General features: G+C 44.6%; 1 protein-coding gene across 1 annotated transcript in view; it reads right to left on the reverse strand.

Moving 5' to 3' along the window:
* Positions 1 to 14,501, reverse strand: part of Col4a4 (collagen type IV alpha 4 chain) — a 117,201-nt gene that overhangs the window by 80,175 nt on the left and 22,525 nt on the right. The gene's annotated exons all lie outside the window — the stretch shown is intronic.

Raw genomic sequence — 14,501 nt, forward strand, 5'->3', positions numbered from 1 at the left:
AGGGAAAAATAAAAATGCTGAAGGTTAAGGGCAAGTGTTTCAGCTCACCTAGGTTGAGGATCCCTGTGGCTGCTTAGGATACGTTTGTTCTCTAAGCGTCTCTGAGTTTTCATTTCATGGACCCGCAGGAACCCATGCACCTGTGTTGCACTGCCGGCGACACCCCTAAAACCAGGGCAATATCCAGGCTTTCCCACCAGAACACCACATATTCATGAATGCCAGAATACCTTACCATGATCCCCTGCACTCAGGAGACCACCCCAGTGAACAGAAGTGAACATAAGCTGAGTTACGGAATACCACAGTATTCCCAAGAAAACGTGAAAGACCAGAGCAGAGAGTGGAGGCAAAACTGAGACCTAACCATTACCCAACTTGGATCCTGTTTAGATAGTGGTGCCGGCCTGAGCCAGTCCCAGTCAGACAGGCAAGATGACGCAAAGGTTTAAACTGGGTCCTAATGAAGGAGCTGCTAGCAATAATGCAAAGAACAATATCATTTGCCGTAGCAGGATAAACAATCTTGTGAAAACCCACTGGCCTGAGATGGGGCGAACACATTGTTTGACTTCTCACAACAAAGCACCATGTAGTGTCACCCAGCTGAGTTACGGAATACCACAGTATTCCCAAGAAAACGTGAAAGACCAGAGCAGAGCGTGGAGGCAAAAGCACAGCCCAGGGAAGAAAGGAAACCAAGTCAGTCATCTCCATGGACAGCTAGAGGAGCCCCTGATGGGAGGGTAATTCCTGGTCATCCCATCTGGGACTGAGAGCCAGGGCAGTCCTCTCTGAGGCTGGGGTGTGGACAGATAGATGCAGGCGTGGGTAGCTAAACTCCACTGAGCAAATGGGTGTGCAGTGAGGGTCTGGGGAGAGTGTGCCCAAATGACAGTATCTGCAAACAGTCATCGAAAGAGCAACAAAGAGCCACCCTTGGCTGCAAAAAACCTGAGGAAGACAGTGATTGAGGACCCAGGCTCAAGGTTCAGTCCCTGTGCTCAAAGCTCAAGGCCACACTTACTGACTGGGTGTCCTTGAGTACATGGTTCCTTCTAAAGATATCTCTTTAGCATATATTAATTGTGCATTGAGATATTTCTGGACTACACCTTGAACATCTCTCATGCTCAGCATCTTCATCTGGCAATAGCTTAGGGCCATAAAAAAAACTATAAAGTTGTTTTAGAGAGTACCTGTTGTGATACATGTTAGCCACTGTTATTATGTGCTATTATAACAAATGTGCAAATGACAAAATAGGAAAGATCCAAGCCAGAACAATGTCACATTCCCCTCCCTGTGCATCTTACAGCCTGCAACAGTGAGCCTTGTAATAAAGAAACTGCTGTTTCTGTGTCACCATTAAGTCACTGAGTCCACGAGAATTACTTACAACCTTTAACACCTGCCCAGACAGTGCAAATCAAAATCATAGTTTATAAATGTTTCCCTTTTTCTTCATGCATGTTCATCCTCAACATAAGGACTACAGTTAATTGAGAATTCTAAAAGGTTTTTAGGGATTCTGATATATGCATATGTTACCAAATAGCAATGATAAAACAGAGTTATGAGACCTTGACAACATGGAAAAAGTAGATCAATTTGCAATGGATAGCATGAACATTTTAGACCACAAACTAAAAGGAATAATGATGACTTTTTTACCCTATGTTGATTAATCTTGTATCTAATATTAACATTTTAAAAGAGATTAGATGTCATACATTTAAAAGTTCCTTTGTTTTTTAAATATGAAACTCAGAAAACAACTGCTACTTTGTTGTTATTGTTGTTTTGTTTTTTGTTTTTCAAGACAGGGTTTCTCGTGAAACATTCCTGGCTGTTCTCAAACCCTTCCTGTAGACCAGGCTGACCACAAACTCACAGAGATCTGCCTGCCTCTACCTCCCAAGGATTAAACAGGTTCACCACCATGCCCAGTCCAGCTACAACTTCTATTTTATTAAGTTTAGAATTATCTTTTTATCATGCAACCAATTTGTACATCAACTCCCCAAATTCTCCTCTGTGAATACCATACATTACAAGAACATGTTTTTAGAGACATAGCAAGATGAACTCTCAACTGTAAAAGGGGGAACTAAGAAAGAGGCAACCAATCAACTGGCCATAAATCTCTTCAATGCATTTCATTTCAGACACGCAATCTTGAATCCAGTAAGCTAATGGAACTTAGCAGAGAAATAAGGAATGGAAACATTTAACACAGTGGCAAGACTGATAGAATTCCATTTAGTATGCTATGGAAGCAGGTCCTGATCAGAGAAGGAACCATAAAACATTTTTAAAAAACAAACAGTGCGGCAGAAAGTAGCTGTTTGTTCTGCTGAAGGGAACCAAACCTTCCTCCAGGGCCCCGACCCAAACCCCTGCCCTTGACATGCACCCCAACTTCAGGCCATTTCTGGGAAGTTCTTGTACTTCAAAGCTCTGGGCACACGTCCCGACTCAGGAGGACCCTCCCTTCCTGTCCTCAGCTGACTGTCTCTCTAAGTTCCTGTGGAAAGAACCCATTCCCCTGACTTACTGTCCTTACCCTTGAGACTAAGATGCCCCTCCAGGATCTCAAAAAGGACATGTTTCTACTATCTGCACCATCCTCTTTGTATCTTCACCCTCCCCCAGACCTACACTCACTGAAACATGGGCTCCTGGAAGACAGAACATGGATGCCCAAGGTCATGCTGGTGAGAAGGTCAACCCTCACTACTATAATTAAACAAACCAGAGACAGACTGATTGATTATAAAGAAGACATCTTGGCTGAGGATGCAGCTCATTGGTGGAGCACACACCTAGCATACATGAGGACCTAGGCCCAATATCCAGTTTCACAAATATTAATAATAGTAATTAATAATAATAATAAATTACAGAAAATGCGTGTATTTGGGCTCATAGTTCTGGAAGTACATGCAGGGTATGAATGACATGGTACAGGCTCTGGCCAAGCCCAGGAAGCTACCACATAATGATGGGAGAAAAAGTGTGTGTGCTGGGGTGTGGGGGGGTCTACTTTCTCCCCTGTCTTTATAAAGCTACCTGATTAAATCATGGAGCTACACTCTAATACTCTATTCTATTCACTTCCCCGGAGGCCTCACCTCAAAGCATTATGGTAATCACCGGGAAAGCACAGCAGATTCAAGCTTGCCAGTGCAAGTGTGGTGAGCCAGCCCCAAAACTGTGAGCATGGATGAGCTGTCCTCATTACCCATCTGTCTGGGGGCCCCACGGGGAGGGGAGAGTTGATTGCCCCTGCACCCATCACTATCTGGGGCAGGTGGGAGAGCTGGCCCTGTGATCATAAGGGCAGGAGAGTCAGCCCTGATAGTGCAGGTCTGGGGGAACAAGCCCCGAAGTTGTGAGCATGAGAGAGCTGTCCCATTTCCTATTTGGCAGACCAACCCTACTGCTGCCCAGGTCCAGACCCAAGGGTATGACTTGGCTCACCCCATCATCCACCCCAGCTACGATCTGCTGGAGCATATGAGGGAACCTGACCTGCAGACTCACAGCTGCAGGATCTCCATAACACAGGACAACAACGGGATATCCAGGAGGAGCCCACGTCAGTGCCCAGCATTGACAGGGTAGCAGAAACCAAAGACCTCAAACCAGACCAATGACTCTTTGCAGTGAACTCTTGCAAGTAAGGATATATGGACAAAGGGGTTTACAGTGACTCACTGTGTCACACTGCAGGTTCCATAAAGATAGTTTTAAGTTTTTCCCTTTTTATTTTATTTTATTATTTTCCCTTTTTTTCTCTTTTAAAGTTTGTTTTATTTGGGGTGTATGTGCAGGGGTGGAGGGCAGATGAGAAGGGACAGGGAAATGAATGGGATCAAGAGAGATGCATGCCCTCAATATCAGTCCGAACACACTGAACCTGATAGAAGAGAAAGTGGGAAGTACTCTACAACACATGGGCACAGGAGACCACTTCCTACATATAACCCCAGCAGCACAGACACTTAGGGCATCATTGAATAAATGGGACCTCCTGAGACTGAGAAGCTTCTGTAAAGCAAAAGACACTGTCACTAAGACAAAAAGGCCACCCACTGACTGGGAGAAGATCTTCACCAACCCCGCAACTGACAAAGGTCTGATCTCCAAAATATATAAAGAACTCAAGAAACTAGACCGTAAAAGGCTAATCAACCCAATTATAAAATGGGGCACTGAGCTGAACAGAGAATTCTCAACAGAAGAAGTTCAAATGGCCAAAAGACACTTAAGATCATGCTCAACTTCCTTAGCACTCAGGGAAATGCAAATCAAGACAACTTTAAGATACAATCTTACACCTGTCAGAATGGCTAAAATAAAAAACACCAATGATAGCCTTTGCTGGAGAGGTTGTGGAGAAAGGGGTACACTCATCCATTGCTGGTGGGAATGCAAACTTGGGCAACCACTTTGGAAAGCAGTGTGGCGGTTTCTCAGGAAATTTGGGATCAACCTACCCCTGGACCCAGCAATACCACTCTTGGGAATATACCCAAGAGATGCCCTATCATACAACAAAAGTATTTGCTCAACTATGTTCACAGCAGCATTGTTTGTAATAGCCAGAACCTGGAAACAACCTAGATGCCCTTCAATTGAAGAATGGATGAAGAAAGTATGGAATATATACATATTAGAGTACTACTCAGCAGTAAAAAACAAGGACTTCTTGAATTTTGCATACAAATGGATGGAAATAGAAAACACTATCCTGAGTGAGGTAAGCCGGACCCAAAAAGAGGAACATGGGATGTTCTCACTCATATTTGGTTTCTAGCCATAAATAAAGGACATTGAGCCTATAATTCATGATCCTAGAGAAGCTAAATAAGAAGGAGAACCCAAAGAAAAACATATAGGCATCCTCCTGAATATTAACCTTCATCAGGCAAAGAAAGGAGACTGAGACAGAGACCCACATTGGAGCACTGGACTGAAATCTCAAGGTCCAAATCAGGAGCAGATAAAGAGAGAGCACGAACAAGGAACTCAAGACCACGAGGGGTGCACCCACACACTGAGACAATGGGGATGTTCTATCGGGAACTCACCAAGGCCAGCTGGCCCTGATCTGAAAAAGCATGGGATAAAACCAGACTTGCTGAACATAGTGGACAATGAGGACTACTGAGAACTCAAGAACAATGGCAATGGGTTTTTGATCCTACTGCACGTACTGGCTTTGTGGGAGCCTAGGCAGTATGGATGCTCACCTTACTAGACCTGGATGGAGGTGGGTGGTCCTTGGACTTCTCACAGGGAAGGGAACCCTGATTGCTCTTTGGGCCTAGGAGGAGGGAGACTTGACTGGGGGAGGGAAATGGGAGGCAGTGGTGGGGAGGAGGCAGAAATCTTTAATAAATAATTAATAAAAAAATAATTAAAAAAAGAGAGATGCATGACATAAAAGACAGAATAGACAGACAGATGATAGATAGATAATAGATAGATGATAGATAGATAAATAGATGATAGATAGATGATTGATAGATAAATAGATAGATGATAGATAGATAGGTGATAGATAAATAGATAGATAGATGATAGATAGATAGATAGATAGATAGATGATAGAGAAATAGATAGATGATAGATAGATAGATAGATAGATAGATAGATAGATAGATAGATAGATAGATAGATAGATAGATAGATAGATAATGTTGAGGACTTTCAGCAGACTGCCCCCTGTTGAGCAGTGAGCAGACTTGCAGGCCTGCCAGAGAGCCTTAACAAAATGTGACATAGATATCATTATGCCTTGTTTCCAACCTCCCTAAACAGCAACTTTGCAAGTAGAAAACTCACATAAAATGTGGAATGTCTCCCTTTGAAGACATGAACTTTATGGCTTCATTTTAGTGCTTTTTAATATTATTAGTTACTTTGTTACATGATAAAATTTTAAAAGATTCATATTAAATTGGTCTAAAAGTTCCCCAAACATTAGTCTTTGAAATAGTGGTCTGACAGTTCTTTCCATTAGAATAAATAATTTATCTACAGTAAACCAGAAAGAATTCCTATTTTCATCAAACCAGCTCACATAAAAATGGGGTCAGGAAAAAAAGAACTCCTTATAAGTAACTATTTAGGCTTGCTTATCTCTAAAGCTATCTTAGAATCAATTAAGAGTGAATAAAGAAAAATAACAGCTTGTGAAAGTTATTTTTATAACTAGAGAATCAATCACCACAAGAATGTTTTATCATTAAAAAATAGTTTTAAAAAGCCCCAACTGATCCTAACCCCTAGTCCTCACCCACCATTCGTGAATTGATCAAAACAGGTTCCACATGAAATCCTGCAGCTGACATTCAAATAGAAGAACAGTATTTAGGTTGTTCCTACTATGTGCACAAAATTTGCCTGTGTTGTTTGTGAATTTCACTATGAGACAGTGAAGTCACTGGGAGAAAAATCAGGCGACAACCAATTTGACCCTTGAGCAACATGGGTACACCGTGTGAAACCACCAGGTCACCTCCTTCCCTCTGTTCCAGGGCCAGACTGGCACAGGTCATCAGATGGGTCATCGGCTACCTGGCTCCTGGCTCATCCAGACAGAAGAGAAAGATCAGAGCACATAGAGAATCACTTGGAGGCGAGGACAGTCCTTAGGACTCTGTCCCTGGTTAACTGACTAAGTCAGGAATAGTCCCTGAGCAGGAGTAAGAAAAATCATATTTGTTTTTACAAGGTAGAAGATAAAAAGAATTATACATTTCTAAAAAAATAAAATAAAATCTTCAAGTCAGCCTCTTTTTTTTTTTTTTTTTTGCTGCCACTGGACTGGTTTCTCTGAGACCAGAACCCCTGTGATTAAAGTCTTTTGTGATTTTTAGCAGTTTGGTTGCAAACTGACAACCACACACACACATACACAGGGCTGGGGAGACAGCTCAGATGGGAAGGAGCTTACGATGCAAACACAGGGGCCTGAGTTGAAGCTCCAGAACCCATATTTATTTATTTATTTATTTATTTATTTAATTTATTTATTTATTAAGGATTTCTGTCTCTTCCCCGCCACCGCCTCCCATTTCCCTCCCCCTCCCCCAATTAAGTCTCCCCCCAGCCCGAAAAGCAATCAGGGTTCCCTGTCCTGTGGGAAGTCCAAGGAACCCCCACCTCCATCCAGGTCTAGTAAGTTGAGCATCCAACCTGCCTAGGCTCCCACAAAGCCAGTGCGTGCAGTAGGATCAGAAACCCATTGCCATTGTTCTTGAGTTCTCAGTAGTCCTCATTGTCCGCTATGTTCAGAGAGTCCGGTTTTATCCCAGGCTTTTCCAGACCCAGGCCCATATTTAAAAGCTAGGTGGGAAGGTACAGGTTTGTGGTCCCAGAGTTGGGGAAGTGGGTACAGTCAGATCCTTGGGTTTATGACTAGCCAGTCTTGCTCATTTGATGAAATACAGACCAGTTAAGCAAACTATTACAAGAGGTAAAAGGGCATAAGAGATTATCTTCTGCCTTGCTCAGTCTCTCTCTCTCTCTCTCCTCTCTCTCTCTCTCTCTCTCTCTCTCTCTCTCTCTCTCTCTCTCTCTCTCTCTCTCTCTCTCTCTCTCTCTCTCTCTGTTTCATACACACACACACACACACACACACACACACACTGGCTATCAGAAGTATTACAGGAAGGTTTGGTTATGTACTGACCACTCTCCCTTACTATCTCATAGAAAATAATCAGAAACACTGTAAATCATGCAACATTATCCCTATACAGATAGATTGAGAAAAATTGTCTCAGGACCACGACTTACTAAAGCCCACAACCTTGCTTCAGGACCATGACTTAATCAAGCCTGCATCCTTGCTACTTGAATCTCTACCTGGATGGTCAACCTCCCTCAGGACCCCCTCTGTCTCCCTCTTCTTTACTGGCATAGTGCCGGGTCTCTCTAATCCCTGTGGTGTCTGAAGTGATGTTTTCCTCTTCCTCCTCCTCACCATCATCAGTTTTTGGAGACAGATTCTCACTCAGTCTGTAGGCTAGAGAGATGGCTCAATGGTAAAGAGCACTCATTGCTCTTCCAAAGGTCCAGAGCTCAGTTCCTAGCAACCACATGGTGGCTCACAACCATCTGTAATGAAATTTGGTGCCCTCTTGAGGAAGAGACTTGGTCAGTCATCCTCATCAACTTATATCATGAAACCCAATAAGGACAAGTTCAACAGAACCACCATATACGGGCTGCCCATGCATGCTTCAGCATTCCCTGGGCACAAATTTCAATTTCTTTCTAACTCTGTAGCCCAGGCTGGCTCTAGATCTCTATGTAGCTGATTGTTGAATGCACGGTAACCTCTTGCTTCTGCTCACTGCCAATGAGCGGTCCCTGGCTCCAGCGCTGGGGTCACAGTCATGTGTCAGCACTCCCGGCTGCAATCTGTTTTATATGTAGTCTTCACTCACTTTGGGGAGGGAACGGGAACTCACGTCTTTGAGGAATGCTAGGCAGGCACTCTCCTGCTGAGCTCTGCTGCATAAGCTGAAGATACGAAGCTATCTGCACAAGCACCCTGTTCCTTTACGAATCTTCTCCGGGAAATAAAGTCTACCCTAATTTACTGCAGACTTCTCTTCCCGTGGGCCTCAATCTCATCTTCTAGTCCCAACCCCGGTTTCCAGCAATCTTCTAGACAGTCTCTTGGGTGCCTTTTTCCTAATTCACAATCAATGTCAAAGCAGAGCTCCTCCCTCCCAGGCTCCTTCCCTGTACTTGCAGGTGGTGACTGATGTACACTCAGCATCCTGTGGTCCATTCGGACTCACTGTCTCTCCCTACCAAGACCACATCTTTCATGTCTTTTTAACTCAATTTATGCCATATGTCCAGTTAATCTTCACCCAACTGCAAAGCCCCAGGTCATAGTCACATCATCTTTGCACAGGTTATCCCAGGGTCAGTCTCCTTCAGTCCCTTGATCTCAGTTTTTCCCCCAACACAGCAGTCAGCTGGTTAGCCCCCTTCTGTCTGTCCTTTCCTTAGAGTACCTTATCTCTGATGGCACAAATGTGTCCTCCACTGCCCCCGCCCACCCAGTCCCTGCGACCAGGTATTCATACTTCATTCACACTTGTTTCCCAGAGGCGACAAGAGCTTTTCTTCATCTGTCACTCAAACCCTACTTTCCTCCCAACAAAACTATGAGGTTGGGAGTGACGTCAATGACCCTGCTGCCATGTTCTGCAGCCCCAAGCTCAAGATGGTGTTCTGCTTTATTCTCCTCGGCTCTTTACAACCACAGAAAGCTGAAGGCCTCGTTACTTCCTCATTACCCAAGGAGGACTCTAAGCCTCAGAGAGATGAAACAATTTGCTTGAGGCCATACAGCCAGGACCTGGGGAAGTAAAGATCTGAACCCAGACCTTTTGATCTCAGGTGTCTGCCGGTGTTCCCATCCCATACCACACCAACCTAACTTTCTCCAAACTGTCATGTCTCCCTGAGAGTAATCGCCAGATTCACCACCTGTAATTCATTAATGTTTTGTGCATATTACTCATGCATATTACTTAGTATTTGTTTAAGACGATGTCCTTTAGAATGAATTTGGGACCAGAGATCCATTCTCACTACAGACACTAGATCACTACCTCACACGTTACAAATTTTAAATGTATACTCAAGTCTACTGGATGCTTCTATAACTAAAATTTACAAATAAATGTTATGTCTAATGTACCTCTCCCTCTACTGCATATATTTATTATTAGCGTTTATCATTACAATTCCCTTTAATCCCTCTCGTCTTGATGCGGAAGTGTAATTCAGAGAGGCCGCCATTAGGTGTCACTACAGCATCACAAACATCCTCAAGCTGGGCAGCTGGTGAAAACCTGAGTCCTCTGGGCACACGGTACCTCCAGTGTCCTGCCATATTATTGGGGGAGGGAGGAGTCTGGACATCAGGAGGAATTTCAAAACTGAAGATGAAAAGGTGATGAACCATCCAAGGAGCCTGGAGTCAGGAGCAAAGAATGTTCCTGTGCCATTAAGATTATGCCACCTGCTCACGGCGAGCTTGGGGTACATTGATCAGTCTGCCTTGGGGAGCACTAGGGCTTTAACTAGGCTCTCATGTGCACATGCAGTGTGCAGAGACGGTGTGCAGGTGAAGCCGAAAGACCTGCACAGAGAACCAGAGGAGAAAGCTTAGGTATCTGGACAATAAGGCCCCCTCTTGGACACCCCATTTTGTAGAATTAGTACGTAGAGCACAGCCTGACATCATCTACGTGCTCTGGAGACTTGGGTCATCAGACGGGGTTTTCTGTGCACTCTGCTCCCATGACTTCCCCTACGCTGTTCTCTTGGTGTCCCTTCATCCCTTCCCTGGCCTCCCTGTGCAGCACACTAGTACAGTAACTTCAGTAACCTGTTAACAGGGCTCCCCAGCAGCACCCTATCTTCCTCAGACACCTGCATCTACCACCCATATCTCCATTACTCTTACAAGATGACAAGGATGGAATGTGGTTAGGGTCTTATCCTAGATTTGGTCTTTGTAGGTCACCCAGGAGGAGCTCTAGTACCCTCTTCTTATAAGAAGGGCGTGGGTGAGATTCAACACAGACCACAGAGAATAAAGCAACATGGAGAGAGGCAGAGGTGGGATCTAGGGCAATGCATCCAGGATGAAGGAATGTTAAACACTCTCAAGAACCACAGAGGTTGCAGCAGATTCTCCAGCTGGAGCCTGGCAGCATCAACCACTTGCTTTGCACATCTGGCCTCAAGGGAAGACCACACCTCTGTTGCAGCAGGCCACCAAGCATGCGCTAATCTGTCACAGAAGCTGCGGGTGTTAATGTGACTTTTTCTCCATACTGGGGCTGGCTGCCCTCCAATTCCAGCAGGGTCTGATCTCAAAGGCGCATCCAGCATCCTGTGCCCTCTGCCCACATGCTCCCGTGCAAAGCCACCTCTGGAAACCAACTCACGCACCCAGGGAGAAGCAAGCGCCTCTCTTGTCTCTTCTCTCGCATGAGGCACCTTCAAGCACCCAGAAAGTGCATAGCATTGACCAGGGAATGAGGAAAGAGGCTGGAAGTTGATTCTCATCTGTCTAAGGAGACTAAGGGCTGTGAGAAGGCCCAGCCACCGGGACTTTCCTCTCTGTCTTGCCCCTTGCTTGGCAAGGATTTGATGGTTATTTATTGAACAAATGGGAAAGTATTATCGATTGCAGTTAAGACAGCACCACAAAGTGACCAATTAAGAACTAAGGATTCCTGAAGCCCACTGGAAATCCCTACACTGGAAGAGACAACTGGCACAAGTAGATGCTCCGAAACCCCCCATCAAATCACACTACAACTGAGTCCTGGAAGAAGTCCGGTTTTGCTAGAACCACGTGCACGCTTGGCATGATGGGAAACATGGAGCACATTGTACGGTGCAGGGAGCAAATATTCCTTTTCCTTCTTACATAGACATAAATGCTAGATATCAAGGAGACTTTCCAGCATATCAAGATTGGTGTTAGTTACCTGTATCAATTCTTCAGATAGGCGCCAACTATTGCTGTATTGATGCCAACTACACTGTAGGTAGCCCCTCCGCTAACTGTAGGCTGGCAAAGCCCTTCTTCTCAGAAATACTCAACCCCTATACACAATATGTTCAAACCTGGAAATATATCCCTTCAGCTTCTACAAGTGTTCTGGTGTTTTAAAACCATGTTACCATTTCTGAAATAAACACTTGAGCAAAGCTAAGCCAACATCGTGAGGTCGAGCCTGGCAGCTGGAATCCACCAGGAAGCACACGTAGTAACAGGGCATGAGGGTTTAGAAACATTCTAGATTTTTGTGCAAGACAAAGGCATGTCCCAGCACCTCATGTTTATCAGTAAGAATGGCCCAGACTTCTGACCTCAAGTTCCCTGCTGTCCCCTAAAGACACGTGCATCATGTACATCACTGATCACAGGGTTTTCTGGTGATGACCAAGTGAGACAGACAATCAACCCTTGGAGGAAAGGGATGCAGCATAGCCAGAAAGCAGCGACAAAGCAGTGGGTGGCAGACTTGCTTTATCAGCCTCCAGTTGTCTCTGGCTGGCGTTTCTGTGAAAACAGAACATTACTGACTACTGGGAATCCAGAGACATAAAATTACTGTTCTGGGCCCTTTGACAGGCTGTGTCTGAAATTCGTGTCCTAAATGCAGTCGTGTGGGTGATAAAGAGCCTGGAGGTCAGAACTGTGTGAGCAAACAACGCTATGAGAAATACTAAAAGTAATTGAAATTCCCCAAGAAGATTCTCCTTTTGAATCACAGGATGCAGGCTGATAAAAATATAAGGGATGAGTGGGCGGCAGTGCAGGAAGAAGCCGTACTGAGCCTACCCAGTGATTTACAGTCCCTAGGGAAAGAGAGACTTGCTAGTATTTGGTCTGGGTTTCAAACTAAAAGCTTGAAGGCAGTCTGAGTTTAAAGCCACTTGCCCCCTGTACTGAAAACACAAGATCACAAAACTTTGCTGGTTTCACGGTTACTTCCCTCCCTCAGATGATGAAACACATTCACCTAGTTTTCTAAACAGTCTGCAGAAAGATAAACTCTATCACCATCCCAGTCAAAAGGTCCCATCCTGGTTGGTAAGGGCATGACTTCATCTTCCTTATCAACAGGCGACCACTAACTCCATGGCGCTGCTTCCACTGAGACTGCCAAAGACTAAGTTAAAATCCTGTTCAAGTCTGCCTTTTTACAGAGAGTTTGGAGAGGAGATGGAGAAGAGTCAGAGATCATGTAGGGGAGCAACCCAGTAGCTCTCCAGGTACATCTTACACCCCAGAACCACGGATACCACCACTCCAAGGGGCAGCTTTAATCCTCTAGACAAACCTTTCTCTCCTAGGTTGAGCTTGACCCTGCAAGCCAGCAATCAGGAGGGTGTACCCCCATTTCCTGCCCCCAACACCACTGACCTGGAGAGGTCCTAGAGCCACAGTGGTCAGAGTTGACTTCCCATAAAGATGATCATCGGTGGCCATGCCTGAAGCTCCCAGGGATTTGAACTGTGAGAGTTTACTCATTTTCAAACAGTGCCCTCGTGAGATAAGAAGCTTGGGTTCGGAGAGTCACTGTTAACTTGTAAACAGCAGGAGTCCTTACGGATCCACAGTGTGCTGACATGGCCCACAGCGCGGGCTCCTGGATTCTCTCTAGGTGGAAGTCTGGGTTTTAATCTATTGATTGCTGTCTACTAGTATAGACTGCCTACTAGGTGTCATCTATTTTACTAGGCTCAAAGCAGTGCAACAGAATGCACTTACTCCAAATGGGGAACCAGCAGGCGACGGCTTGTCCTTCTAAGGTATGTGCTATGAGTCAACAGGCTGTTTTCATGACCCATGACAAGTACCTGCTGAAGATCTAATAAAAAGGTTCAGCCACAGCCATACTCAAACTGATTAAGAGATGAGGCTGGGCCATGGTCTCTGGACCACTGCATGTATCTGTCCCTAGTTTACCTCGCTGTAGGTCACTGCAGCTCCAGACTCTGATAAAGAGCTTTTATCAAGAAACTGGATTTGCTTGTCAAGAATTGCTTTAGTGTCCTCAATGAGGTGTGTGGATGTTGCTCCTCTAGAAGTAATAGTTATGAAATGAAAACCTAAATGCCTGGTCCAAGTTGTTGACCAAGGTTGGCTGGTGGTGGGACATGACTTTAATCTCAGGACTTGGGAGGCAATGGCAAGTAGATCTCTGTGAGTTTGAGGTCTGCCTGGTCTACAGAGTGAGTTCCAGGACAGACAGGCTACACAGTAAAACCTAGTCTTAAAACAGAACAAAGCAAAACAAAACAAACAGACACAAACAAACAAACAAACAAAACCTGCCAAATAAGGATGGGTAATGGCTCATGAAGTGACTATTCCTCTCTAATGAACTCATGGCAATTGATGGTTGCTATGGCGGTCATTTTCTTCAGTGCTGTATCCACTGATGATATGACATTATTCCAGCAAATAGCTTTCCACCCATGCTCATATAAGCAACCCTAATTAAATTCAATGAACTACTCATATGAAAAACACACACACAGATAGAGAGAGACTGAGGTGTGATGTCATAAGATAATAATGATTAAAATGACCAGAATTTATTATATGTATGTATTATCAAGGAATAAACATAAAAGAATAAAACAATTTAAAAAAGAATTATTTCATACCAAACAGGTCTAGTGTGGTGTTTAAACAAACAACCCAATGAGCCCACAGGAGAGGAGCAATCTCCTTCTTGGGGACACCAGATTTTCCCCTAAATGAGATGAGTAGGCTCAGCGAGACACCTCCAGCTCCTGGAACTCAGTGTCAACTTGTTATTATCCAGAAGTCCACCTGGAGCTTGGCTGGATGCTAAGGACTGGATTCCTTCATCTCCATCCCATCCTACTGATGCATAATCTCCCTCCCACAGTCTCTGCTGGAA

The sequence above is a fragment of the Microtus pennsylvanicus genome, chromosome 17 (assembly GCF_037038515.1).
Source record: "Microtus pennsylvanicus isolate mMicPen1 chromosome 17, mMicPen1.hap1, whole genome shotgun sequence".
Classification (NCBI taxonomy): domain Eukaryota; kingdom Metazoa; phylum Chordata; class Mammalia; order Rodentia; family Cricetidae; genus Microtus; species Microtus pennsylvanicus.